The sequence below is a fragment of the Hesperophylax consimilis genome, chromosome 10 (assembly GCF_061612785.1).
Source record: "Hesperophylax consimilis isolate HC1 chromosome 10, BYU_Hcon_1.0, whole genome shotgun sequence".
NCBI classification, from domain to species: Eukaryota; Metazoa; Arthropoda; class Insecta; order Trichoptera; family Limnephilidae; genus Hesperophylax; species Hesperophylax consimilis.
This window is the reverse complement of record NC_142845.1, coordinates 27,036,413-27,063,778: the sequence shown is the minus strand read 5'-3', so window position 1 is coordinate 27,063,778 and position 27,366 is coordinate 27,036,413. Positions and strand designations below refer to the sequence as shown.

Here is a 27,366-nt window from a genome sequence, read left to right as displayed (position 1 = left end):
TACGGGTAAGCCTGGGTAGTGAGGCCAAAATTACTAAATTGTACTAAGAAAAGTAAAATATGGTACCAAAATAAAAAAATATTTTCAAATAACGAATGATTGTTATACCATTTAAAATTGATTGAATCATTTTGTTTGGCTTCGCAAAAAAGGCCATTTTTTTTAGTAATTAAGTGAAAATTATAATTTATTATACGTCCATCCAGTTAACTTCACTTCACTTCACTCACTTTGGCCTCCGAAAGTGATGTTACATAACAAACATGATAACAGTTTAGGTTAGGTTATGCTAGAAGTTAGGTTATGTTAGATAAGGTAAGGTTAGGTTAGGTGAGGTTTGGTTACGTATTTTATCGCGTTGATTTTCTTCTGTGTTTGTTTTGTCACCGTTTTGACTGACATGGAACTCAGTGGTACACGTGGTTCATACGGCCGGGGCGCGTTGGGTTTGGAGCGTCGAGCGTCGCGGCGTGGTGGTGAATTTAACGCCGCGACGCCTCTAAGGACGCCGGCCGCGCTCGTTAGGGAAGTAAATACGGCCTAACAAGGTTGACAGCTTATAAAAAGCCCGACCTGTGCCCGATAAAGTCATATTTTTGCCTGGTGCGAAATGCGATTTATTGCCAACGGAATATGAATGATGATAAATGTCAACTCGTGAAGGGAAATTGGTGCCTGGAAACAAACAAACAGACCGATAATTTATGAAGGTTTATTTAAACAAACCTTTTATTATTGTTCTTTTTTTAAAACTAGGACGTCAATCGGATATGGAGATTAACATATCTACTATTGAATGCTTAAATTATTAGTTAAAATAACCTATTTAACAAATACAATTATATTGATATTTGTTTTATAGATATATTGAATTTAGATGAATTTGTTAAGTAATAAGTCCAATTTCATTCTAGCGATGTATTTTGCAAGCCTTGCAACACTCATAATTTATCTGTACCTTCTATTAATATTTTAGGGTTATAAAATGAAAAAAAAACATATTGCAGATGACAAAATTAATCATTAAAAGAATTAAATAAATGGTTTATATTGATTGTTTAAATAACTCAGGGGTGGACGAGATTAGTGACACAAAAAAGTGTGTTTAAGTCAGTTACAAAATTTTTTAAATATCAATTATTCTATAGGGCTCATAAGTTAAAGAGGTTAATAAACCAAGCACAAAATTATAAACTATAGCAGCTGATTGCTTCGTCTAAACATCTCGCTTGCATCGCCATCCCGTTCAGAAATCTAGAAATATTGAAGTTTTAATGTTTTAATTAACAAGAACTACCAAACCTAATCAAAACTTCACCGCAAACTTCATACACCAGTAAGCAGTATGAACCCAGCAACCTTGAGAAGAGAGTCTGTTTAATGTCCTCCCCAGCCATAAGTTAGGAAGCCCCGACCTCCAATCTCTATATAAGGGCTCGCGAAATGAGACGATAAAAGTTTTAAGTGTTGTGACGGGTACATCGGCAGACCGCGTTAATATTCTAAGATGAACAAAATTTTAATTAGGAACATAACGTGGCGCCATCTGATACAGATTGAGTAGCCCAATAACAGGCTAATGTTTGTTCGTTAAAATTTATTCTTTTTTTTGGTAAATCAAAAACGATTTGTATTTCTGAATGTTTTAAGGGGAAAGGTTGGGCGGCTTTTTTCATAGAAAACTTAAATTTGGATTTGAGGCCAAAATACAAAATATCAAATTAAATAATTATTTTTTAGTCAAAAAGTTTTAAGCAAATATCTAATACGAATATGTGCCACTTTATTTATTAGTGTTTTAAAGTTTAGAACGTTTGGACGTGAACGATAATGTCATATATTGATGGGTAAACTAATGAAGCTCTTAGAACTGAAAGAAATTTTATACACGATCCATGGACTTAATTAATTCATCTAAGACGCGATCAATTGTTCCAAATTGGAGCAACGAAGTTGTTGTTATTCTCATGACCTAATTAACTCCTATTTCACTGACAAAAAGAACATGCGGACTTTTAATGTACATTAAAAAATTAATACTTCATTTTTAATAGTTAATATTTTATTTTTAATAGTTAATATTTAATGTTTAATAGTTAATAATTAATTTTGAATAGTTAATATTTAATTTTTAATAGTAAATATATCAATTCGACATTGTCAATTTATTAGTACTTTAAGCTTTTACGCAGCCATCTGATGAATTGACATTCGAATCAAATAAATCAAATTCAGAATTAACAATATTACCCTCCACAAAAAAGTAAAAAGTCCTCCACAACACAGGTGAACTCCTAGCGTGGAGGACAATATACTATACCTATATAATACAAATATATTTAAGAATAAATAAATAAAAAGTAAATAAAATATCCTTTAACTATTTTTTTCCCACTCTTTTGATAGCTATCTTTGAATAATTACAAGGTTCTAATTAATTGGTTTGTTACACAGAGTACCTGGGTACGATTTCCAGTTAACACAGTTATATATTTTTTTCTCTGTCTTCTTCTATTTCATTTAGATTTATTCGTATTATCATCTTCTTCAATGATATATGACATTGATAGAAATAACCTTCAAAGGTTATTAAATAAAAGTTATTCAAATATTTAAAAAAAATGAGAAAAAATTTTAATTTTTATTGGAACAACTATTCTTTTTAACTATTTTCAACTCGGAACGAAAATTTCATTACGAGGAGTGAAACTTTAAAATACAAACAAAGAAATGCGCTTTATTGTCAGTGCCAAATTTTGTTACTGTTCTTAAAGAAAAAAAATCTAAATTCGTTAAAAAAATTATGCCTATGATTTTTTCAATCCGTCGAGTGAACTGGAGGACTAACCGTGCCACTAGCACGAACCACAACCGCACAACATCACTATATATTCAAGGGTGTAAAATTATTTAATAAATTACCCCTTGATATACGATCGGAAGAAAACTACGAAAAATATTAAAAAAAAATTAAATTAAAATACTCTTGTACCACCTCATAACTTTACTTATTGTTAAGAAATATGTTTTTGCCTTTTCAATTCTTTGAATCATTTATTAACTAACCTATATTTTTATTACTTTTATTGTTATTTTTTGTTTTATTTCTAATATTTTTTGTTTAATTTAAACAAATGTAAAAATATTTTTGTTGTCCTCTCCTAAACACAAGCAGCTGCTTAATTAGGAGAGTGATTGAAATATTGGTGTTTATATTGTTAAAAAATTGTAACCTTGTTTATATGTTTCAATAAAAATTTAAAAAAAAAATTAAAAAATAAACTCAATTCGCAAATCTACCGTTTCAGCTATTAAACATGTCAATTATGATGGGCGCCGATTTGCGCCAATGAAATCCGTCAGATTACGTCACATTGTTGCCATTCTCTTCGCAGTAGTGTCCCTATCGGGACGTAATTACGTCAGAGCTAAGCCAGAACGTTAGACAGAGAGAATAGACAGCTGCATCTCTGTTTTGGTTTGCTTGCTTCCTTGCTTCATTCATATTACATAATTTATAGTATCATATAAAGATCGATACTCTTATATTTTATTCACTTTACCTTATATGTTCAGGACGTTTGTTGTTCTACAATCCACATGAACATATATACTTGTCCAGTAAAATTCTTCATTCAACGTTGTAACGTGACGTAGGTAACATATCACGCCAAATTAACGACGCACAGTGGGCTGAAAATCAACTTTCATAGACATAGAGACTTGAATTTTAAAGGGTATTTTTTTTGGCTAGAAATGGATTTTGCTGATCATTACTATGCTATAAAATATGTAATAATATGTAAAGCATTTAAACATTAAAATGAATAATCAACATTAAAAAGTGTTTTTTTCAACTTTGACGATTTTAAAAATAAAATCGCTAGTTGTGTCACAATACGAAGTATGTCAAAAAAATACAAATAAATAGTTGTATATCTGTGTGTAAGGATATAATGGCCAACCTTATGATTCCAGGGATAACCTCATTTTTAATGTCAGTGCCATACATTTTTTTCTTAAAAAATGATAACTCCTTCATTTGTACAAGCAAAATTGCTTCATACGAAATTTTATAGCATAGTAATGATCAGCAGAATCCATTTCTAGCCAAAAAAATACCCTTGAAAATTCAAGTCTCTATGTCTTTGAAAGGCGATTTTCAGCCCACTGTGTGATGGGAGACACCGGCAGGATCAACGACGTTCTACCACTAAACGTGGAGTAGATAAAAAGGTTTTAAGGAAGATTTTCACTTCCGCATTCCAAGTACTAATATTGTAAATATTTCAGTACGCAGTGTGTTGCCCGACCGAAGCACATTTTTACCTTCAGTCGTTCCATTCCCTGTTTTATTATAATATATTCAGGTTGTATTTAGGTATTTTAATATGAATACCGACGCAGGAACTAGGATGTTCGTGTTCATATTAAATGTATGAAGTATTTCAGTTTTCGAGGAATGGCAAATAGTATTTACTTTGGGAGTTTTATTTGCTGCAGGCTGGCGCCTCTCGTTATTTATGCCAGATTTATATAAACTACTAAATATTAATGAACCACGTTCATTCGATTGGTGTTAGGACGAAATCACATAAGACTGAATTTCACATACCAATATTACAAATTATTATAAGCAATAATCATTGCCCTGAAACACATAAACTGAAACACCTTCCATAAAACATTATTTTGTAAACATATGTTAATTTTTTTTTTTACCTTTAGTAAAAAATAAATTAAAATACCAATATTACACTTTCAGAAATACACACGTTATTACACCTACTTAAATTACATCTGCTAGAATTCATACTTCAAAATAGGTACGTGACGTTTGAAGTTAACTTGAAAGCATATGCGCAAAAATTTTTAAGTAGACAAGTGTTTCGTTAAACCAGTAATTTATTTTTAACACAAGGAAATTTAGTTAAAACTAATTTAAACCAATCTAAAAAAAAATTCGTTTGTAATTCCAGTAGGTGTACATTAAATCTGTGACAATTTCTCAATGTGTAATTTCGTCCATGTGTAATTGCATCTGTTTGTAATTCTGGCAGTGTAATAATATCGGTACGTGTAATTCACGCCTGTGTAATTTCGTCGGTTTCTAATTCTGGCAGTGTAATAATATTGGTAAGTGAAATTTATGCCTGTGTAATTTCGTCCGTTTGTAATTCTAGCAGTGTAATAATATTGGTACGTGTAATTCACGCCTGTGTAATTTCGTCCGTTTCTAATTCTGGCCGTGTAATAATATTGGTACGTAAAATTCCCGCCTGTGTAATTTCGTCATGTTCTCCATTATATTATATGGATCGGCTGAATATCATAAAAAGGTTATATATAGTCTTTCAACCCCTTGAAACAACAAATAGTTCACAATAAATATTTTAAAAACTAGTTATCCTGCTTGTTTTTTTATATATCTATAATTACCGTTTAACTATCTTTATCGAATTTTATTTACTTTTAAATTATCAAATCCGTTAGACGGCAGAATTTTAAATGTATTGTAAATCAGCTTTTATTGTATCGTGATATTTAAATATCGAGTATTATGCTTCTTTTATATATGAATACAGCTATATTCCAACTGCTTCCGACCATCTGAAGCCAGTGAGACTATTGCATCCCCAATTGGGGTATGTTGTGAGGCTGAAGTTATTAGGGAGGGGGGAAGATGAAGACGAATGCGGGGGAGTATCTAACTATTGGGATCTGGTCACCAAACACGGTTAAAACCATTTCAAGCAACGAATTGTGAAATAACATAAATACATCAAATAAAATTTATTTGCGCCATCTGGGATTTTAACCCATGACATCCCTTCGGATTGCTAGTCGAGAGCCCTACCCCTCAACCACTGAGGCCTTCTAACTTGTAGTTGAATTAATAATAATACTGTGAGAATTTATAAAATTAACTTATAAAATTTTTCATAAAAGATCTTAATAAAGTACCAGATTTTTTTAATCGCAAAGTTTCTATAATTTTCCTTAATCTTCGCTGTCACGCGAAATCTAGCCACAAACTTTATTTCCTCTCCTTCGCTAACGCTTCTTCGCACATCCCTCTTTGTTCTTGCATGAATATTAAATTATATGTTTCATTTCAACGTTTCCGCTGGAAACTCGAGAGAGAAAAACATCAATTTCATTTGTAAAAAACTCAAAACCTTCTCCGAAAAGTGTTACTAAGATTAAAGGCATTATTTCCAAGCCTACTCAGAACACACACGTAAAACCTTTCTGGAGATGAAATAACTTTAATAAGATGTGTCAAATTGTTTGGATCTTCAGATTGAAAAATATATATTCTAAAGGGATGTGTAATTTTACGAATATCGGGATTTTTCTAAAACAACGAATAATTAGTTTCCATTAAATAATAAGCTAGACATATCTGTCTTCATATGAGTTATGAGTAGATTTTCCTTACATAAAAAATATTAGAGTTAATCTTTTATTGCTCTGTTCCCTTAAGCCCCCCGCACACCCAATTTATACCGATTTAATACAAGTTTTTTGTTAACTCCTTAAGTTTTTAAGTTCCAAAAAACATATGTTATTTTTGAAGACATTTTGTTATGTTATGCCGAAAGGTTAATTTTATAAAATTACTTCCATAGAAAAAAATCGCAAAGTAAGCTCCTAAAAATTATTAAAAACACGTTTTGTTCTGCTATTTAACATGTTATAGGCATGAAAAAATTCACAGTGTATCTTTAAATGCAACTAAATTATTTGTCGGGAGATTTTTTATCTATTTAAACGAGTGGTGTTTTATTAAATATTTTTACCATTTTCGCTTAATTATTATCGTTTTTTTTATATTAGCACGCTCTCTCTAACATTCGTATTTACATCTACCTTTCAAACCATCTTTGAACGCTTACAATGGGGCCTTAAGAAGGTTGTTAAGTATATTTTTCAACACTATTATTATGTTAAACTGGTTTGTGGCCGAGCGGTCTTAAACGTCGGTTACGCACACATTTTTAGTTGGTCATTATAGATTATTATGTTATTAATTTTATCTTATGCATCGATGATATTTAACTTTGCACGTAACATTTATTTTGAAATATTTTTTTAACAATGTTGAATTTGAATGGTATTTATAACACATTACTTTATTATTTACGTACTTTCGTCAATTTTAAATATTTTCTGCATTCATTCCTTAGCTTAATCTTAATTCATTTATTTTTTTTATATTTGCTTTCATTGTACAGTTTTGACATAATATTAACGAACACTCCTTTCCTAAACACAAGCACTAGCTTACATTAGGAAAGTAAATAACATTTCACAAAACTGTATTCTGAAAATCTGCTGATCATGCAAAATTAGGTTTACTATCTAAAAAAGAAAAAAAAATGTTACATAATTACTTCAACATTGCCCAAACCATTATTTCAGCTTCTGATTATAGGAATAGGGGAATAATTCAAATATTGTCTAGTTTATCTAGTGTAATAAAATTATATACTTAATCCCCAAGATTGCTTGTGTTTCTTTTCATTGTGAAAACTATTAAGATTTTGTCTGGGAGAGTGTTATTTCACAATTTATTTATTTAAAATAATATACGCACTGTAGGTATTTGTGGCATGTTCCAGAGTAGAAGACACTCTTATTATAGCCTTGGTGTGAGACCAGAATTGAAACGTTGCTTAAAATGGCTTGGCAGTGTTTGGTGACCAGCTCTGAATAACCAAGTACTTCCTTAACTTACTCTACCCCATCAACACCCCCTCCCCACTATTTTCAGCCTCACCACATGCCCCAATTAGGGATACCATAGTTTCACTGGCTCCACACTGTTTTAAGCAGTTGGGACTCTTGTACCGTTATCACTATTATATAATGTAAGTTCACTACGCAGAAAATGGATTCATCATACAATAGGTATAAAAGAGATGACAGAAAGAGATAAAATATTTGGGAAAATTTGTAGCAATCAAAATAACAATCGCTTATTATTTGCAGACTCCTGAAATAATGTATCTCAAGTTACCTGTTATATCGACTCATACAAATTATCTTCAACTTACTCCATATAAATAAATACTTTCAAATCTGATCCGCTTACTCTGCATTTCTACAGCCATACCCTTCCAGACACCACATGTTTCCACGTACCCAATTCTGGCACCGACCCAAAGAAGGGTAGTAGGTGGAGGGTAGGTCGGTAGGCTGCGAGCTACAGAGTACCTAGTACCGCCACCTAATATACACCCCCGGAGAAATCTGCTTATAAATAAATAATACTCAATCCGGTAGCGAGAATACGTACGTCAAAACAAAACGCTACCCGGAACTTTGCTGGCGGACGATTGCTTCCAAATGAACGAAAATCTCCTGAACGGAAACGACCAAAATAAAGCGTACATTTACATCAAAATCGATGTTTAAACATGGACCTTTTCACTTAGATATCAGTTTCGCCATTGGGAAGATTTATCCGTTCGTTTGATAGTGGACAAAGGATTTATGTACATATGCGCAATGTACGTTTAACGCTATTTTATTACTCATTAAATTTGAATCGGAATAATGGAATAATAGTCAAAATATTTTAATTAACTCATTGTATCATCTCAAGTAACGAAGTAGATGGTAATGAAGTAGAGGCATTAAAAAACCGTTCATGGTCCTTTCTTGTCTCTCTCTCATGCCGTGTCTTTCATGCTAGACGTCATGTTATTACGTTCCATTGGTCTTTTGTTGGTGTCAAATTGTCAGAGCGTATGTAACTTGTCTCGAGTTGAAGATTTTTTTCAGAATAATGTAAAGTTGGTACTTTGGAATAAAGTTTTTAAACTTCTAACTTGTTGAAAGCAATAAAACTGTCTGGATATTATAAGCTTATTCCCGAGTGGAAAAATAATCCAACAAAATATATTATAAACCTATGAAATGTACAGGGTTTTCCAAAAAGAGGTGTTATTTTGAATAACCCACTATTTCGGTAAATGTTACGTTTGAAGCTGTCATTTTTTGACATTTGACAAGTAGAAACTACGCCATTAATAAAACGATAATGGAACGATACACGCTTCAACAACGCATTGAAATTATTAAAATTCACTAGAGTGAATCAAATGCAAATCATCTTGAGTGATGAGGCCCATTTCCACCTTGGTGGCTTCGTCAACAAGCAAAATTGTCGCATCTGGGGCTCGGAAAACCCAAGAGTTATTGTTGAAAAGCGTCTTTATCCTCAGACGTGTGACTGTTTGGTGCGGTTTATGGTCCGGCGGAGTCATTGGACCTTATTTTTTCGAAAATGAGGCTGGAGAAACAGTTACGGCAGTGGATTGCGCTATCGAGAGATGATTAATGATTTTTCATGGCCGGAATTAGATGGTATTGATCTGGACAACGTTTACTTTCAACAAGACGGCGCTACGTGCCACACAAGCAACGAAGCCTTTGATCTTTTACGATTGAATATCAAAATAACACCTCTTATTGGAAAACCCTGTAGAAAAACCTTTCTTGACAAACGGCTAGGACTCTAAAACAGAAACCTATTTATTTGCGACTATCTTTCTCATTTACTACAAGATGAGCTATTTTATTTTAATTAACTTATTATTAGTACAAACTTTCACTCCAGAAGATAGGTGGAAACTTTAGTGGCAAACGGCCAACTTGGGAAATGCCCATCTCATACAGGACCCCACCGAGAGACAGCCTGGGTTCTCAACCTGGTCCGCCGTCAATAGGTGAAGGTGCCGTTGTGCCCACGTGATGCACAGATGGAGTCTTAAAGAGTCGGCGATGTGTGAATGTGGTTCGGTGCAGACCACCGTACATGTAGTCAACGAATGCCCGCTCCATTCATTCCCCGGCGGGATTAATGAGGTTTACATGTCGACGCCTGAGGCCCTAGACTGGCTCACAGACCTAGATGTCCCCCTCTAACCCTCCCCACCATACGAAAGAAGAAGAAGTACAAACCTTTAATACTCCATAGGAATTCATTTGAAATTACACGTTGTAAAGTATCTTAAATATTTGCATTACTAAAAATATCATTTTAAAATGGGGACATCTGCAGAGAATGCAAGGCTGATGTAAGCGTAATAAATAATACTAAGAAAGGGAGGCTTAGATGGTTTAGGCGAATAGAGCGAATGAGCGAAGAAAGGAGTTAACTTAACAATATTCATTTATATCCTAGGGGGGTTAGTATTATGTTCTAGAGAATTTCAAAGTTTCCAAAAATGTCCACAGAATATTTAAAATTTCTCCATATTGCCTTGAGTAATTAAATTTAAAAAATTTAAATGCAAAACCTAAATTTTAAAATTTCCCTAGATTTCGTGTGTTTTTCCCTACATATAGGGATACTTCCCTAAACATACCATCAAATTGTTTTTAAAATAAATATTTATTTTTAATGTAACGTTTTCTACAATCATTTCAACCTAATACGACCTCTTTTGAATTTGATCGGCACCCATTTCTTTTTGAGATCCTTTTGAAGTTCCTCAGAACGCTGACGAGTATTTTCTGACAAATCGACAATTGTCGAATATTTAATTGAATTCGGCAATTACTCCTAAGTCCTGGGAACACCCAAAACGCACCGAGCACGCCAAATTGTTGTGAATTTTGCAGAGAAGTAAATTGAAACAAAAAATACCAATAATCTTAATAGAGGCAATGTAAGCTTAATAGACGGTACTTTACGACTACATCAAAACTTTACGCGAAAAAAACTTAAATTAAACTAATTATCATATTAAAATGCCAATCCCAAGAGGATTGATAAACATATATAAACACACGCTTCATAACAATCTACACATCAGCCCTGATGACGGACAATGTAACGTCTAATACTGTCCGAAAGGTTTGCTAAAAAATGAAGAAACGCAATATGGCATAACACCGTCAATAAATCATGATAACAGTTTTTAAAGTAAAAATCTCAAATTATGCATAACAAAATATCTATTTTAAAGCTTGTATTTAAGTAAATAAAATGTTATACATGTATTTTTGTATTCATTTAAACCCATGGAAACCGAAGATTCATCGATTTTCTGTGAGCAATTTAAAACAAAAATTGATAGCTACAGTTTTCTTTATTGTCAACGAGTAGAGTCGTATTTCTCCTAGCCATGATCTTACAGGATGTGCCAAGTCCTGCCAATTCATACAAGTCATTAATAGACACAAACAAATTGTGTATGACGCACCCAATCTACTACTGTGCTTTGATTTGCACAGATCTGTGACCATCGTGACGTTACACATGTAAACAAATATATACATAATTGAAATGTAAACAGTACAGCACACACAATAAGTACCTCCTACGCCCACCACGAGAAACTTATTGTTTGTAACGTACCAACCTATTTGGCTCCAATTCGCACTGATCTGTGTCTATACAAATTACGGTGTGCACAGATCTGTATATGCTTATACACACGAAGATGTACCTAGAACCAGAAAAAAACGTTAGCGATAGACCACTGTCCGTTTCTCGTGTGCTTCAATGTGCCCATTTGTTGTATAACGTGAAGTTTGTACACTTACGTTGTGTGTATACATAGGTAATATTATATTTGAAATACAAATAGTTGTTGAGAACACACATAAAATTTTTATATTATTAGAACCCTGAAGGTGCGTTGACACCTGAAGAACCCATTTGAAAACACGTGCCCCTCCAAAAGGATGAACATTTTTATCTCAATCCATTTTTTCTGGAATAGGTGAAAGTTCTGTAATATGTTTCCATTATTTTAAATCGACTTTTATCCACGCCCTTAATATATTATGCAGGTATGTGGATTCTATTCCCAATTCTTTCAGAAATCATGCCTAGATCAGTGTTGACAATTACCTAGTATATTTTTACGATTTTTATACCCATTTTTTCACGTTTGACCCACATACCCATAGACAAAATAGCTCCAGCAGTTGAAATGAAATCAATAAAACATCTTATTATTTATATAATTTTCTACGAGGTTAGGTTTATTTTTTATACGTTTCTGGGTGTATTTATTACTACGCGTGATAGCCGTTTATCCACCCCCGTGGCAATATAAAACTGTGGTAAAAAAATGTAAGGTTTTTTTTTCTTAATTCGAGTGGTAAATCGAATCACTTAGTCAGACTGATTTATCAATAATTAAATTAAAGAAAGTTCGGCTAACTAATCACAAAATCTTTTATCATTCAAACAGATTATTTGAACTTAAAATAGTGCTGATTTTCTTTTAACCCCTAAAGCCTCTGCATGTTGCAATATAGGGAAACTGTCAGAATACAGACAAAAAAAATGGTAAAACATGTTATCAATAAGCGACCGACAAGATATTCCTCAACCCTATCTTTTATTGAGTATATAGTATCTTAAATATAACTCCATTTAAAATTTATGCTTACACATTTCTTGTACAAATACAATAACAAATATAATTTTTAAAACACTCTTACAACACAAGCATACCACAAGAAATATTATTAAACGACACTTTAATGCACCTAAACCTGAAAATCTTCAACCTTCTCCCAGACATCCTAAAAAAAGAAACTCCACTCCATACATTTAAAACACAAATAACTCTATGGATCCTAACATCTGCAATAAATTTCAACTACAACACCCATACATTCTACACTTTAACCCCCTAATCTCCCTCCACATATCTCTCACATTCCTCAATTGATTTAATTTATATAAAAAATAGCACTTGTCAATGTTTAATTAATTATTTATCACATAAAATATAAACTGAATCGGAATTGTATAATTTAATTTACTAACTTTTATGAATATTACTAAATTCTTCATTCTGTAAACTTCACCCGCCATAACACAGGGGCATCCCTACCTCCCTAGTATGGCGGTTGAAATAACATTCAAAATGTATCATCCAATGCAAATTTTCTTTGAAATAAAAAAAAAAATCTCCAATTACATTGGATCTCAGATAAATTATCTGTTTTTGAACAGTTTTCAAAATCAAATACTGTTCTTGAAAGCAAATACAATACAAATCGACAGATGCAATTAAAAATATTTAAATTTTCAACGTAAACGAATATAACGTTTTTAAAGTCGTTTTTATCTTGTAAACTGTAATATTTAACACTTTATTTACACGAAACTAAAAAACTATTTAATTAGACAATGTTATCGTCACTTCACTTTGTATCATTAAATATAAAAAAATGTTTATTAAAAAATTTATAACCTAACAATCATTTTTCAAAAGTCAAATGTTGTGTCATAGAATTATTTAATACCTTCTCTTTCAAACCTTGTTTAAATCATGTTTTTCACTATAGTACAGAATGAGATAGCATAACTATTATGAAACCGTGTCAGGCTCGGATGTATATCTCTCAAAATGACTACGGTTGATTCTTATCTGTGAAAAATATCTCCAAAAAAAGGGGTTAATTATAAGTGTGTTTATTGGATAACATAAGTAACCGGTTATCTAATACTATCATGATTGATTCATTAATATCGGTAACTTAATAACTTCCTCGGTAAATAACTTAACGTTAATATTAACTTTTTTTTTTATAATTTCCGACTTAATGTCCGGGTTAAATCTTCCCCATAGGAAAAACTAAACCCTTCCACACACTTTTCCACAAATAATCATCTAGTCAATCAACATTATGCAAGTGCATTATATAAGCAAAATAAATACAATACAATACAAGAACAACATGTCAACTCACCAGAGATCAAATGGGAAAATAATTAACCGACTCATATATCTTACTTTTGATATTTAGAAAATCTGTACTAAAATAATTTGTTAGTCAATGAGAAATATTTTTTTTTTAAATTACTTTGAAAATAAGGTATTTATAGCTATTTTATGCACATCTCAGAACTGCGATTTTGGAGTTGGTGATTTCTACTTTCAAACCCACGATATCAACATCACAAAAGACGTTGACAGGCTGATCCAATTTATATTTCCCACAGTCATTAGTGTTTTCCTCGGAACCCTGGTTTTGTGTCCTCCTAAAGGCCACATTACTGAAAAAAGGGTTAAGGAATTAGCGAAATAACAAAAGGATTAAGGTATTACCTATGTAGCTAATGTTCGTTAAAATTTTGGCTGCGGAGCCAACACAGGTTACGCTGTTATAGATCGTGTAATTGAAGATAAGCAAACAACAATTTAATTTGAATAATCGGTAAGTTTTTGCAGTGTGTTCTTTTTATTATATTAAAAATGATTTCAGTCTGATAACAAGTATGAAACTTAATGTGAGTAATCAAAGTTTCTATGTGATTAGCTACAAGATCTTATCAACCTTCGTTGCGATACGTATAACTGACGGCCTACGTGTTTTAGTTGTCCTTGGCTACGAATCCGGAGATCGCATGTTCAAATCCTGACATCCAAAAAATAAATTTTATTTAATTAATTTGTTTTGTTTCATAATTGATTCCACAAAAAAACAGTGTAAGACCACCATTGAGCTTTGAAACGTTGCTTGAAATTGAGTTGGTATTTGGTGATCAGATCTGAATAGCCGGGTACTTCCTCACCTACTTCTTCCCTATATCCTTCTCCTCCCCACCATTCAGCCTCGCAACACGCACACAATATCCCCTAATAGGGGATACCACCGTCTCACAGGCCTCAGACGGTTGAGAGCAGTTGTGACTTTTTGCGGTAATCACATTTAAAAAAAAACTGCATAACCGATGCGGGTTAAGGTGTTAGTAGCGTAGTCAGCTCAGGTTACGGTGTTATATGCATAGCCAGTAAAAGCTAAGGTGTTAATATCTTATTACCAGTTAAGATATTAGATACCTGGTCAGTATAAGGGTGTTAGCTACGAAGCCAATATTGGTTAATGTGTTAGATGCGTAGCAAATATTAGCCAAGGTGCGTAGTCAGTAAGTTAAGGTGTTAACACCTTAGGGAGATGTGACACCGAGAAGGTCACAAAGGATAACCAAATTATTTTGTTTATTGAGTTTGTTATAGAGAGTAAATTAATTAGCCATGTGTTGTGTCGCCTAAATCTAATTAAATTACTTTGGAACTGGACACTGTAACAAAAGGATGGAAAAAATTATTTTGACGCAAACATATCCAAAAATAACGTAAACATTAAATATTATACGTAATAAAAGTTGTTTTAGATGACAATTACACTCGTTTCAAAGGGAGAAGAAAATTTTCATAAATTCGCAAAACTTACAAAAGTCATACCCACGAGATGTATTTTAATATTGCAACATCGTATGAAATGAATACAAATTGTGTTTTATTTGTAGATTTGAATTAAAAGTGTGCAAAGGGGAGCAATTTATGTGTTAAATGTCTTAGAATATCAATAACACTCTTTTGAGAGGAGTTTTTGTTGCGTTTCATTAACATCATAAATAATTGAATCAAAACATTTCTACGCATCAAAAAATAAGTTACTTACCTCAACAATTTAATCCTTCGTTATATCCATCCAAAGAAATGCGTTGTACATTTAATTAATTCGTCCAAGTACGTACGTTCGAGGTCACCCGTAAATTTTCAATTCACAATATTAGTTCAACAAATACACTCGTAAAAATACGTCCAAATGGCACTGAACGTCGAAACCCGACTACTTTGGACACTTATTTTTTTTTTATCAGATCGTCTTTTGTTTCTCGTGTGGCACTCGAAGAATGACACAAGTCAGACACACACGAAAGTCACTATTCAAAATGTTACTTTGAAAATGGAACGCGGAGAAAATTGTATGAAACACATTTTTCCTACAACGTTTGACTGTTTTATTCTGTTTTCCGTGTGGTTGCCCTGTTGTTTTAGTGGTTATGAGACAGAAGAACGGTACTTGTCCGGACTAAGTGGCCGGGTCACACTCCAGGCGGGCCGGCTGGTCCATACTGGAGATCCGGACGCCGCTTTTCTCCGCTAAACTAGATTCGACCATTGTTACGTTACCGTCATCCGGAATGCGTTCCCGCGCAGGCTGCGAGCGCTGAAATTTTTCACGGGCTTTCGCGAAAATTATAATGTTTGAAAAAAGTTTAAAATATGAAGCTTTCTAACTAAATGAGATTTTAGAACAAGAAAACACACATTTCATCCAAAGATTGGGGCAAGGGTTTCGTAGTTTTAATAAGGATTCACACATTGACCGCTTCATTAATAGATTAGCATGAGTTTATTTAAGCCAATTGCTCCTTTGACCAGTATTTAAGATTTTAATTTAAAAGTATAAGTAACAATTATTTTCTAAATTTGCTCTGCGATCAACCGTTTAGAAAGCATTGGATATTTGAATATTTTATAATTTATGTATTTTTTTTATTTTACAAAAAATGTAATATTGATCACGAAACCATCATGATTAGATTAAATACTTAATTGACTAGAAGACTGGCAAGGAATCTTAGGGATTAGAGGATTAGAGATTATTTATTGAGGAGACCAAACCCACCCGAAGTGTTCCGTTTATGATGATAATGATGAACATTCTCATTAAGGCTCCGTTATAAGCGTTCAAAAAGAAGAAGAAGATTACTGAAGGTGGTTGGAAAGGGAAATAATATGTAAATACGAATAAAAGAGAGGGCGCGCTAGATATAAAAAAATACAACGATTGTGATCAATATGCGTAAGCAACTGTCGGCTGTGAAAATATTTAATAAATAAATACTTAATTAGCATAGAACATAAATCTATTGGCTTTTGAGTTAAGAAGCATTTAAGGAAATACTGCGTTTTTTGGCCTATCTATAACACATTTAATAACAGAACTAGGTGTGTTTTTTTATAATATTCGGAGTGTACACATTGCGTTTTTTTTCTATCGAGGGAATTTTATATAATTACTTTTTGAACTCTGCATCTGAATACAGATTATCTCAAAAAATATACTTTTTAGAGCTGAAAAGTATTCTTTATATTATATGTCGGTATAAATTTAGAATGCAAGGCCTTAAAATGGTGCGTTCTTGGCGTTTTTATTTTTTATCGGATAGGTAAATCGAGATTTGTTACTGTTGACACGGTTTAGGCTGGCCGCATACATACGTTTTCCGTATTCGATTTCCGAATTCGTTTTCCGTATTCGGAATTCCGTGAGACTAGCGCAAACGTTCGTTTTTCTTCATTCGGAATGTATTCCCTTCCCTTCTATTACCCTCCACACAGCATCCCCAAAGATGACATAGGCCCTGAGGGAAATTATTTTCTTCAGGGCCTCCTGTGTGGAGTAAATATAAAAAAAAAAAAAAAAAAAAAAAGTATTACCGTCAGTACCAGTGTTGCCAACAAGGGCGATATATCGCCATTTAGGCTACTCAGAGCGAGAATCGGCGCCGAAAAAATCTAAAAGGCACCCCCCCCCCCCCCACGAAATTTTTATTTTCACGTAAAAACATAAATTTTAAACATGTCCCACCTAACAGCAAATTCGGCTACTTTACGCTACCTTATGTATGAGAAACGGCGATATTAGGTCAAGATCCGTTGGCAACACTGAATTACGAACGGAAATTTCCGTACGTTTGCGTCGGCACAAACAAACTGTATGCAATAGCTGCGTTCCACATGACGTCATTAGGTTTTTTCCATTCGGTTTCTCCGAACGCGCCAGCTCGCATTCGGAACGTGCGTAAGGAATTTGTTCCGTTCGGAACTAAAACGAACGTGTGCGGCAGTTAATGTATTTTCTACTGATTCCGTGCATTCGGATGTCCGAATACGGAAAACGAATTCGGAAATCGAATACGGAAAACGTATGTATGCGGCCAGCCTTAAAGTGAAAAATGCTTTTTCTGCTTTCTGTACTCCATCTTCTTGACCTCAATCACAAATCACAATAACATTAGAATGGTCTTAATGGTCAAATGTAATAAATATATCTAATCGCAATCAATTTAAATGTATTTACTCCAATATTTGTTTTTCTAATATTAATTTATCTGTGCAATATAAAAACGCGTAATATAAACAATTTTAACAGAGATATAAAGTCAAATTAAAAAATTAGTTACTATTTTTTTTGCAATTAAATGTCAATGTACATCATGGTCACCCTACATGTTTACTACATTATACTGTAATGAATTGGCTGGAATTAGATTAATAGGTACCATGTTTGTACCCAATTCTTAGAAACGTTAATGTAACAATATTGTTCTCTTAATATATAATCTTTGTGTTATTTATTATTATTTTGTAAAATTATTGACTTCCAAACAGGCTTATCCTAGTGAGGTTAAAAATTTTAAAGTAAAAAAAGATACAATGTAAAGAAACAATAAACAGTATATTTTACGGCATCCGGAAGAAATTACCAAGCAGAAAAACGATCATGTTTTTCTGTATTTTGAACCACTTCAAAGTCTTACATTGCGTTATAAACTTGTACCTCCAAGTATAAAACACATTCAAATATTATGTTATGTGTTTGACAGGGAGAAAAATCGGACGAAACGCCGTGTAATCCTCTCGGTGAGTCCGGGAAAAGTGGGCGTGCACAGCTTCGAACGGATCTCGGGATTTCCCGAGATGCTGCGCGGCGATGCGCGCGCCCCTGCCCGAAAAGGGCGGGAACGGAACGACAGAGTCAGGCGCACTTCCTACATTCCTGATAACCTCCACAGGATATCAACTCTTACCACCTACCCAAAAAGGACATTGAATCTGTTCAAAGTCATCATAAGTTCGCATACAAATGAAACGCGACTTTTATTAAGTAGTTTACTGTCGCTTTCAATGACACTTCCTACATTCCTGATAACCTCCAAAAAATCTTGCAATTCTCAACCCTCACTAAAAAGGAACAATTTTCGGTAAAAACTCGTTTAAATTTCGCATACAAACGAAATGCGACTTTTACTTCATTAATCAGCGCACATCCTACGTTCCTGAAAATAACCACATGCAATAAAAACATGCTCTTTTCTAAAAAGGGAATAATCGTCTATAATTTACTTATTCAAATTTTGCATACGAATGAAAATCATTTTTTTCTAAGTGCCCTACTGCCTACGCCAATGACAGCCCAATTCCTCTCCTCACTAAAAAGGACATTTTGAAGACTTGGTTGCTATGATTCCAGCTCATAAGAAATGAATATTTTACTCCGTGCCTTAAAAAGTGAATTTCAATGAAAATTAATTTTTAGCAACTAAGTAACAAGCGAAATTTAATTTACACCCAATGTTTTAGAAATAGAGTGACGTGTTTTAACCTTTTCATTTAATTAAATGCAATAGAAAGGGTAGTAAACTAGATAGACCTCATGGGGATGACAATTATTTTTAATTTATTCAAAAAACGATTACTTAAAAATTTTGCTAACAAGCAATGTGTTTTGTGAAATGGGTTGAATATAAACATGTGAATTAAAAAGGAAAATTCACAAAATTATTCGTTGGTTCACACTTTCAGGTTTATTACGTACTTTTTTAGTGTGTTAGTTATTTATTAACGGCGCATTGTTTGCAAAAGCTTATCCATATACATGACTCTCTTTTAACTATGTTTTTGGTTCCATGCTAACTCAACACAGTGACTATTCAACACACTTTTAAAAAGTGATATAAAGTCATTAAAACCGATGAAAAAAAAAATTATCTAACCTAACCTTACCTAACCTACTTAACCCAGTTAATAAAGTTTATGTTTCATCACTTTCCATGACTTTATAAAGATGTGATGAATTATTATTTTGATGATTTATCAGGTCACCATGTTTTTAAATTATATATCGATAGAAAATTAGAAGAAATCAGAAGCATCAATGATAAAACCCAAATACTGCTCTCTGTCAAGAGACACTTAAAAAATATTCTGAAAAAAAAAACTACTGTCACTTAATTAATCTCACAAATATCCTTAGTTTTCCATAACTTCCTTTCTTTTTTAAAATTTATTATATTAATATATTATCCTTCACTACTATCAAAAAAAATACTACAGCAAACATACATTTATGTACAATGAATTATTTAAGTACTAACTAACAACAACATTTATGTACACTCCCCTTCCATACACAAGCAAATGCTTTCAATGGAAGAGTAGTAAAAAAAACCCAAGATGTAAAATGAATTATATACCATGTAAACATATTATTAAAAATAAAAAAATAATTCAAAAAAAAAAAAAAATGTGTTTATAGAATAATGAAGATAGAATCGCGGTATTAATTTCGTTAAAACAAGCTATGTACGTACATATTTTAAGACGCCAGAGCTAGTAAGGGCTAGAGTTTTTGCTGTTTCTAACAATCGAAATTTATGATTTTGTATTAAAATAATCTAAATTATTATTTAATTTTGAAAGGCCGTTAACGAAAATCCTAATAAAGTAGTAGGCAAGACCATAAGATAAAAAATACTTAATTTTGGATTTGAGCTCAAAATATTTAACCAAGCTAAATAATTATTTTTTTAAAACAAAAGGATTAAAGGTAATTTTGGCATTTTTTGTGAAAAATAATCTTGCCAAATACTATGTTAATAAAATGAATTAAGAAATTAAAATAAAAACGTCACAGGAAATGGAGAAAGACAGTAGGTTAACGATATGAGGTCATCCATTTCATAAAAGTGGGAAAATCATTGTGTCTCTAATGTATGATTTTTATTTGATTTTAACTCGACCGGTTGGCATTTGTCTGTATGTAAAAAAATTTATACGTTAAGTTTTCGTTTCAATGTAGCCGTATTGGATACTGCCTTCTTATCTCGACAGATTTCACATGAGCGTTGATCCTTCTACGAGCTCTCAAATCGAAATAATCAACACTATGGATAAGTTGAGATACTAATGTTCCTTTTGAAAAATTTTATAATTCCTTATTTGAAATTTTTTTAAATGGTAGATAAAATTATGAAATAGTTGGTATTTGGTATTTACGTATTTTCTCACAAATCTTATAATTTCAGAGGAAACTATTAAAAAATGGTAGGTTAGTAGCCAAACAACGAAATAAAGCAACTAAAAATAAAAACTTGTTTGCCGATATTAATAAAATAGTTTCTTAAGAAATTCAATTAGTTTTGTTTTTCGGCTAAGTACTCTATAAATATATTATGATAAATAGAAAATTCCATTTTATACATTAAAATAATACATCATATTTACATTAATATATTGCAATATAAATACATCAATATAACGCATTATATTTTCATCAATACACGGTGTCCGAAAACTCGTAGTACAAGCGGGAAACTGGAGAATCTACACCACATGGGGAACCCAAATAAACATAAAGTTTTTTGATTTGACCATTTTCACAAAAAAAAAAAAAAAAACCAAAAAAAAATATTTTTCGGCTATTTTAGGGTTAAAGTTTTTTCTGGTGTTTAGGGTTGAACAACAGATGTTTTAACCCTGCAGAGCAGAAATATTTTATAATTACACCGGATTAAATGAAGGGTGATTTCAAAATAATGCTTCAAATCCGAGTTTCTTCATTTGTTTTGCTTTCAAATAGTTTTAATTAGTTGGGTACTTTGATCTTCAGTAATAATTTATAAGAATTTATTTAAAAAAAAAAAAAAAAAAAATTAACTTGAACTCGATTTACTCGATAACGAAAGCTCAAATCAAAAAAAATATACTACAAAATCGACTCCAAATTTGATGTAGATTCACCAGTTTCCCGCTTGTACTACGAGTTTCCGGACACCCTGTATAATACATAATATTTACATCGATAAAATGTATTACATATACATCAATATAATGTATTTTATTGAATTTGATTTGCAAAAAAAATAATTTATAACTCTCTGCTATGAGTTTGTTCTTAAATGTATATTATTATATGTCAGTGTGTATTGTCATTTTTTCTTGATGTTCTTCATTTCTACTTAATTTGTATCTTTATTTAGTACTGCCAATACTGAAGCCAATACACAATATATGTGATATTTATAATTTTTTTCTCTATTAAGATGTGTAAAATTGTATTACCTCCCACATGTTTTGTAAATTCCTTCAGTCAAAAGTAAAACAAATTTTCTGTTTTTGTCATTTTGGATTTGGGGTAGAATTTCGTTTTCTGTTATCGCCTTATAAGGGATACAATTTACATTGATCAAACATGGAAATCAGCATCCCTTTTTCAATGCGGTCCAGTCATTTGTATATGTATAACCACATCATATTTCCATGTCAGATCTGCGACTGGGGGAGGGGTTGTCAAATGTGGGTCTAACGCATATCTGGGCAAAGCCCGAACAAGGGCAGGTCAACTGGAGGACTGGCCGCAGGAGATTTGCCTGAAGGGAAGTACGCTGTACGTAGTTGTGTATTACTAGCAGTTAAAATAATTTCAAAATTACCATTTACATATAAAACTTCAATTTAGGTACATTTTTTGTTCATAGGGGCAACAAAAAATTTCGTATTTTATAAAAACCGAAAGGAACCGATTCCAAAAATAGCCGATTTCTTGGACAAATAATGTGCGATCCAGTGGCAGTAAACTCACCGGGACCAAAAACCGTGACAGGAATATCTTCTAACGTGAAGTTGGGATCATAAGTACTATTATTTTTCAATATTTATTTTTGATATATTTGTTTGATAAGACTTTTTTGATTTTGTTATTTGATGTTTGTAAATTTAGAGACATTTGAAATGTCAAAAAAACAAAACTGCAGTGTCTGTTTTGTTTTTTTGACATACAAAATACCCAAATACACACTAACAATGAAAAACTATGTACTAACAAAACCAAAATATGCACTTACAATACCCAAATAATCACTAACAATGCCCAAATACTTACTAAAAATGCCCAAAATACGCTAATGGTCCTAAAATACGCATTAACAATGCCCAAACATACGTTTATTATATTCAAAAATGCACAAAAATTAATCAAAAATGATCAAACAATGCTTAAATATGCACTTATAATACCCAAATATGCATCAACAATACCCAAATATGCTCCAAAAATACCCAAATATACACTAATAATACCCAAATATTAATTATAATACTAAAAATGCCCAAATACGCTCTAAAAATACCCAAATATGCACTAATAACACCCAAATATGCATTAACAATGCCAAAATATACTGCCCAAAGTATACGATAAAAAAAAAGAAAACTGCTTTGGAACCGTTTCTTTGGAAATATTTAATTTAATGAATGACCAGAGATTTTCATAAGGAAAAGAACATGTTTCCCAAAACGTATTAGGTATTCTCTATATTATTATCCTCTCACTTTTAATGAAAAAAATCGGTTCCTAGAAAGATTCAAGAATTTGACCATTTCTTATTTGAACGAAGAAGAACTTATGTTATGAAGAATTTTTTGGCGAATGTTGAGTGATATATATGACGAAAAAAGGCTCAGATATGCAGAAACGTCCAAAAAGACCAAAAAGGTTAAAATAATATTATTTTTTCTTTTAAAATGCTTAGATGTTGAAAATAGCTTAAAGTTGTGATGGGATATGTGAAAAATTATGTGGTAAAGTTATATACCCAGAGGTCTCCGGTTATATGTGGCTAAATTTGCGTAATTTTTGGCGAAGTACGCACTATTTTTTTGAGAAAAGTGGTGATATTTTTGCAAAATGTATACATTAACTCGGTGCAGCAAAAAAAGTGGAGATCGTTTTTTTTAACAAAACTGAAAAAGGCAATTGGCGGCGTTTTCGAAGTCAAGTTAACTGTTTTCCATATTCTGGCTATTCAAGACAATATGCGGCGTTTTCGACGTTAAGTTAACTGTTTTCCATATTCTGGCTATTCAAGACAATAGGCGGCGTTTTCGATGACCAATTTGATGGTGATGCGCAAATTTTTCGTTCGCAATTGTGCGGGGGGTTGCGGTAAGTGAGATAAAGACTTAGACAAAACAAAAACGAATTGAATTTGCCTTAGTGTTTGCAAGAGGAAATGAGTGGGAAAGGCCAAAGACTTACCCCTAGGTCTCGTCCTCCGTAGCCGCTGGTTCCTTTACACTTATCAGCTTGCATACAATTAAGGGCAATTCCCTTTAACACTCGCTCAACACAAAAAAATAGTGACATTCACTGCGGCGGGTAAAACGTTTCACTGGACGATGTGATGCTCCAAACAATCACAGCCGAGTTCAACATATGCGGGTATTTACAAAAATGACACGAATGTTCGCGGTGACCAAGATGCAACGATAATCAATATTTTTAAAACCATGGACAAATAAATACTATGCATGTTTAATATGACTCCACTAAAACCGCCTGAAATTTACTAAAATTCGCGTTATTTGCCCGAAAAATTCTCATTTCCCGTCATTCTATTATGTATTTGTAAAAAGGGCGATATTTTATTAACAATACAGCAGTTTTCAGCCCGAGTATACATTACTAAGGCAATTTTTCTGTCTACAAAAGTTTAAAAAAATGTCATTTTAATGCGAGGCCTCATTTTTTAATAAAATGAAACGTGAATCCACCAAAATATCTTCATCTCTGATTCTACAGATATATTATGGTAGGGATAGATTCTGGTACATAGGAAGCACATGACAAGCAGTTTCCCTCAACGTGGAATCCAAAGTTGTCCAAAACTTTGAAGGTTTGTCGCGTTTCATGTACAAAGTTTCCGCCATATTTTGCAGTGACACCGTTGCCATTAACTCATCAACTGTAAGATTATGATGTATTTATCTTTGACTGCCACCTTGAGGCCCTTCAACTCCCCTAAATAAGGGTGGCCGGAAGAGAGGTGTGAAATCCTTTTGTTCCTCGCCCCTTTAGTGTTCAGGTCCTTAGTTGAAATTTTTTTTAAATCTGGGGCAATTTTAATTAAAGCGAAAATTCTTAAATATACAAAAATCTTCAAAGACTGTTTTTTTCGAAGTTTCTTGCGACGCCTTTTAAGTTATTATCACGACGTACATATATACAAACTAGCTGAAGCCCCCGGCGTACACAAGGATGGTCAAAGGAAATTACGGTGCCAAAAATAGGCATTGTCTTCAAACTAATTTTAAATACCTTTGAACGGTTTTCTATAAGCCAGTTCAAAATTAACCAGAATTTTTTTTCGTGTTCGCAACCCAATAGTCTGCACATGCGCGCAAGGTCAGTTATTTTTTGTGGCGCAACTCAATAATCTGCACATGCGCGAAGAGTTGAGGAATTTTTCGGGACACAACCCAATAGTCTGCACATGCGCGCAAACTTGAGTTATTTTTCGCGAGGCAGATATTGCTCAGCTGCGCTTGATTCATGACGGGGTAACTACACTCATCCTTTTATCCCAATTTTAAGATCAGAAAGTTATCGATATGAATCTACAATTATTTTTAAGATAATAGTTTTACGTTAAATGGAAAAAATATATTGAAAAGTTTCATCGAGTTTCTTTTCACGACATTTTACATCACATCTAAGTGATGTAAAAACGTTATTTGTGTGTCCCTGTTTTTCACCCTTTCTTAAATCGAGTGGTTTTTTCAGGTAGTCTTGGCGACCCTACTCTAAAGGAAATGAAGATTAAGAGACAGGAATCACATATTTATAATATAAAAAAATTAACAGTTTTACAGTTTTTTTTTTTTTTTTTTATCACAATTATATCTATTTCACCAATTCAAAATAAACAATACAGAAATAATTAAAGATGAAATATTTTTATTAAATAATTTTGAAATACTTCAAGCACCTGACTCCAACTAAACCCAGTTAGGTATTTTTTTGAAGATTTTTTTAGGTACTCTCCTTACGAGCAGTTCTGATAGAATATCAAGTTGATAATTCGGCCTTGTGTGCGACGTTGCACAAGCATTACGCAGCCTTTTCTGAAATCAGATGCAGTGGAAACTGCTTTGGTGGTAATTCCCCACCTCTTGTTAAACACAAAAAAAGATAAAAAATTTAATTTTATAAACTGCACAGCAATCATCCCGGATTGATACTCTCAGTACTACCTTGGTGAAAACATACCGTGTTTGGTGAGCAGATCTGAACATCCATGTACCTCTCAACTTTTTTTTCTTACGACATACCCCAATAGATGCTGCAGTCCTACTGGCTTCAGATGGTCGGAACTCTTTCGCGGTATTCGCATAAAAAAAGCAATAATTATTTTTTAAACTTATATATTGACTCGATTCCCGTCTTAATAATATGTCAAAAAAACAAATCCAAAAATATATAATAAAGCTTCTACTTCGTCTTATATTATCTTTGTCCCAATATAGAAGAGCGGAATCTCTCGCCTTCTAAACCCTTGGGAAGATAAATCCTAGCCATTTTTATTCGTAAATTTTAGGGGACTGGACCCTTTAATGTTTCCCTTTTTTGGGATTTCTAGATCTGCGCGTAAAGTGTTTAAAATCGCCATTCGGACAGGATTAATAGAATAATATATTTTTAAATAATTCATTCGCACTCCGTATATATAGGGTAACCGGGGGTAAAGTGCACTAACTTTAGAAAAAAAAAAATTTCCACACATTTTTAACTTTTTTCCAATTTTAAAATATTGTTTCTAAAATCAAGTCTGAAGTGATTTTTCACAAAAACTTTTCTGTAAAAATTATCCAATTGTTATTATTATTAATTTAATGAATTATTATTATTCTTTGAGTTGTTGGGGCTATTATGATCCATGATGAATCATCATAATGATTTATCTTAGTTTTCTATATTATTATTTTTTTGCATTCAATTGGATATTTTAAGGTATTTGACATAGCAAGCCATAGTTACTTGTTTTTACCCAGATGTGCAAATTGTTACGCCAGATCCAGATCTTACAAACAAAATAATTTAATCGTTATATTTAAGGCTGATGATGATTTTTTGAATTCCTGAATGAAATTCCGTTGAGACAGCTGTGTTCAGGATCAATACGTTCTGGTTTTGCCCACATTTTAAAGCAGTATTTGCACATTTTGAGATAAATAAATCTATTTTGACTCTAACAAACTTCAATGGTTTCCGGTGTTCACAGATAAAGGATCTCCCAATACAATAGTTGAACCGAAAAGCTCCTGTTTCCGCTATGGCAGGAAGAACTCTGCTATAACCCCACAACACACAACGCCATACATACAGCGTGCACAGAACACACACAAAATAAAACCTTCATGGAACATCCAAACAACACCCACAGAACCCCCCTCCCCCATAGAACATTCAAACAACACCTATGGAACACCCATAGAATACCCGTAGAACGCATGCACCGCTACAATGGTTGTTTGCCTTTTCCTTTCCGCCTTTATCACCGATCGTAAATCGTCTCAATGGCGGTGTGTGGTTAGTGCGACTATTTACGAAATACACTTCTTTTGCGTTGCTTGTGTGTATTTTGTATATCTCTATAAGTTCCACATGAGTCAAAAGAACGATTCA

At 32.8% G+C, this 27,366-nt stretch overlaps 1 protein-coding gene across 2 annotated transcripts in view; it reads right to left on the bottom strand.

Moving 5' to 3' along the window:
* LOC149420560 (uncharacterized) overlaps positions 1 to 15,894 on the bottom strand; it is a 289,868-nt gene extending 273,974 nt beyond the window's left edge. For both annotated transcript variants that reach the window (XM_089636786.1, XM_089636787.1), the window contains exon 1: positions 15,451 to 15,894. The gene's annotated coding sequence lies outside the window, so the exon portion shown is untranslated. The remainder of the gene's footprint in view (positions 1 to 15,450) is intronic.
* Between the last annotated feature and the right edge of the window lie 11,472 nt (positions 15,895 to 27,366).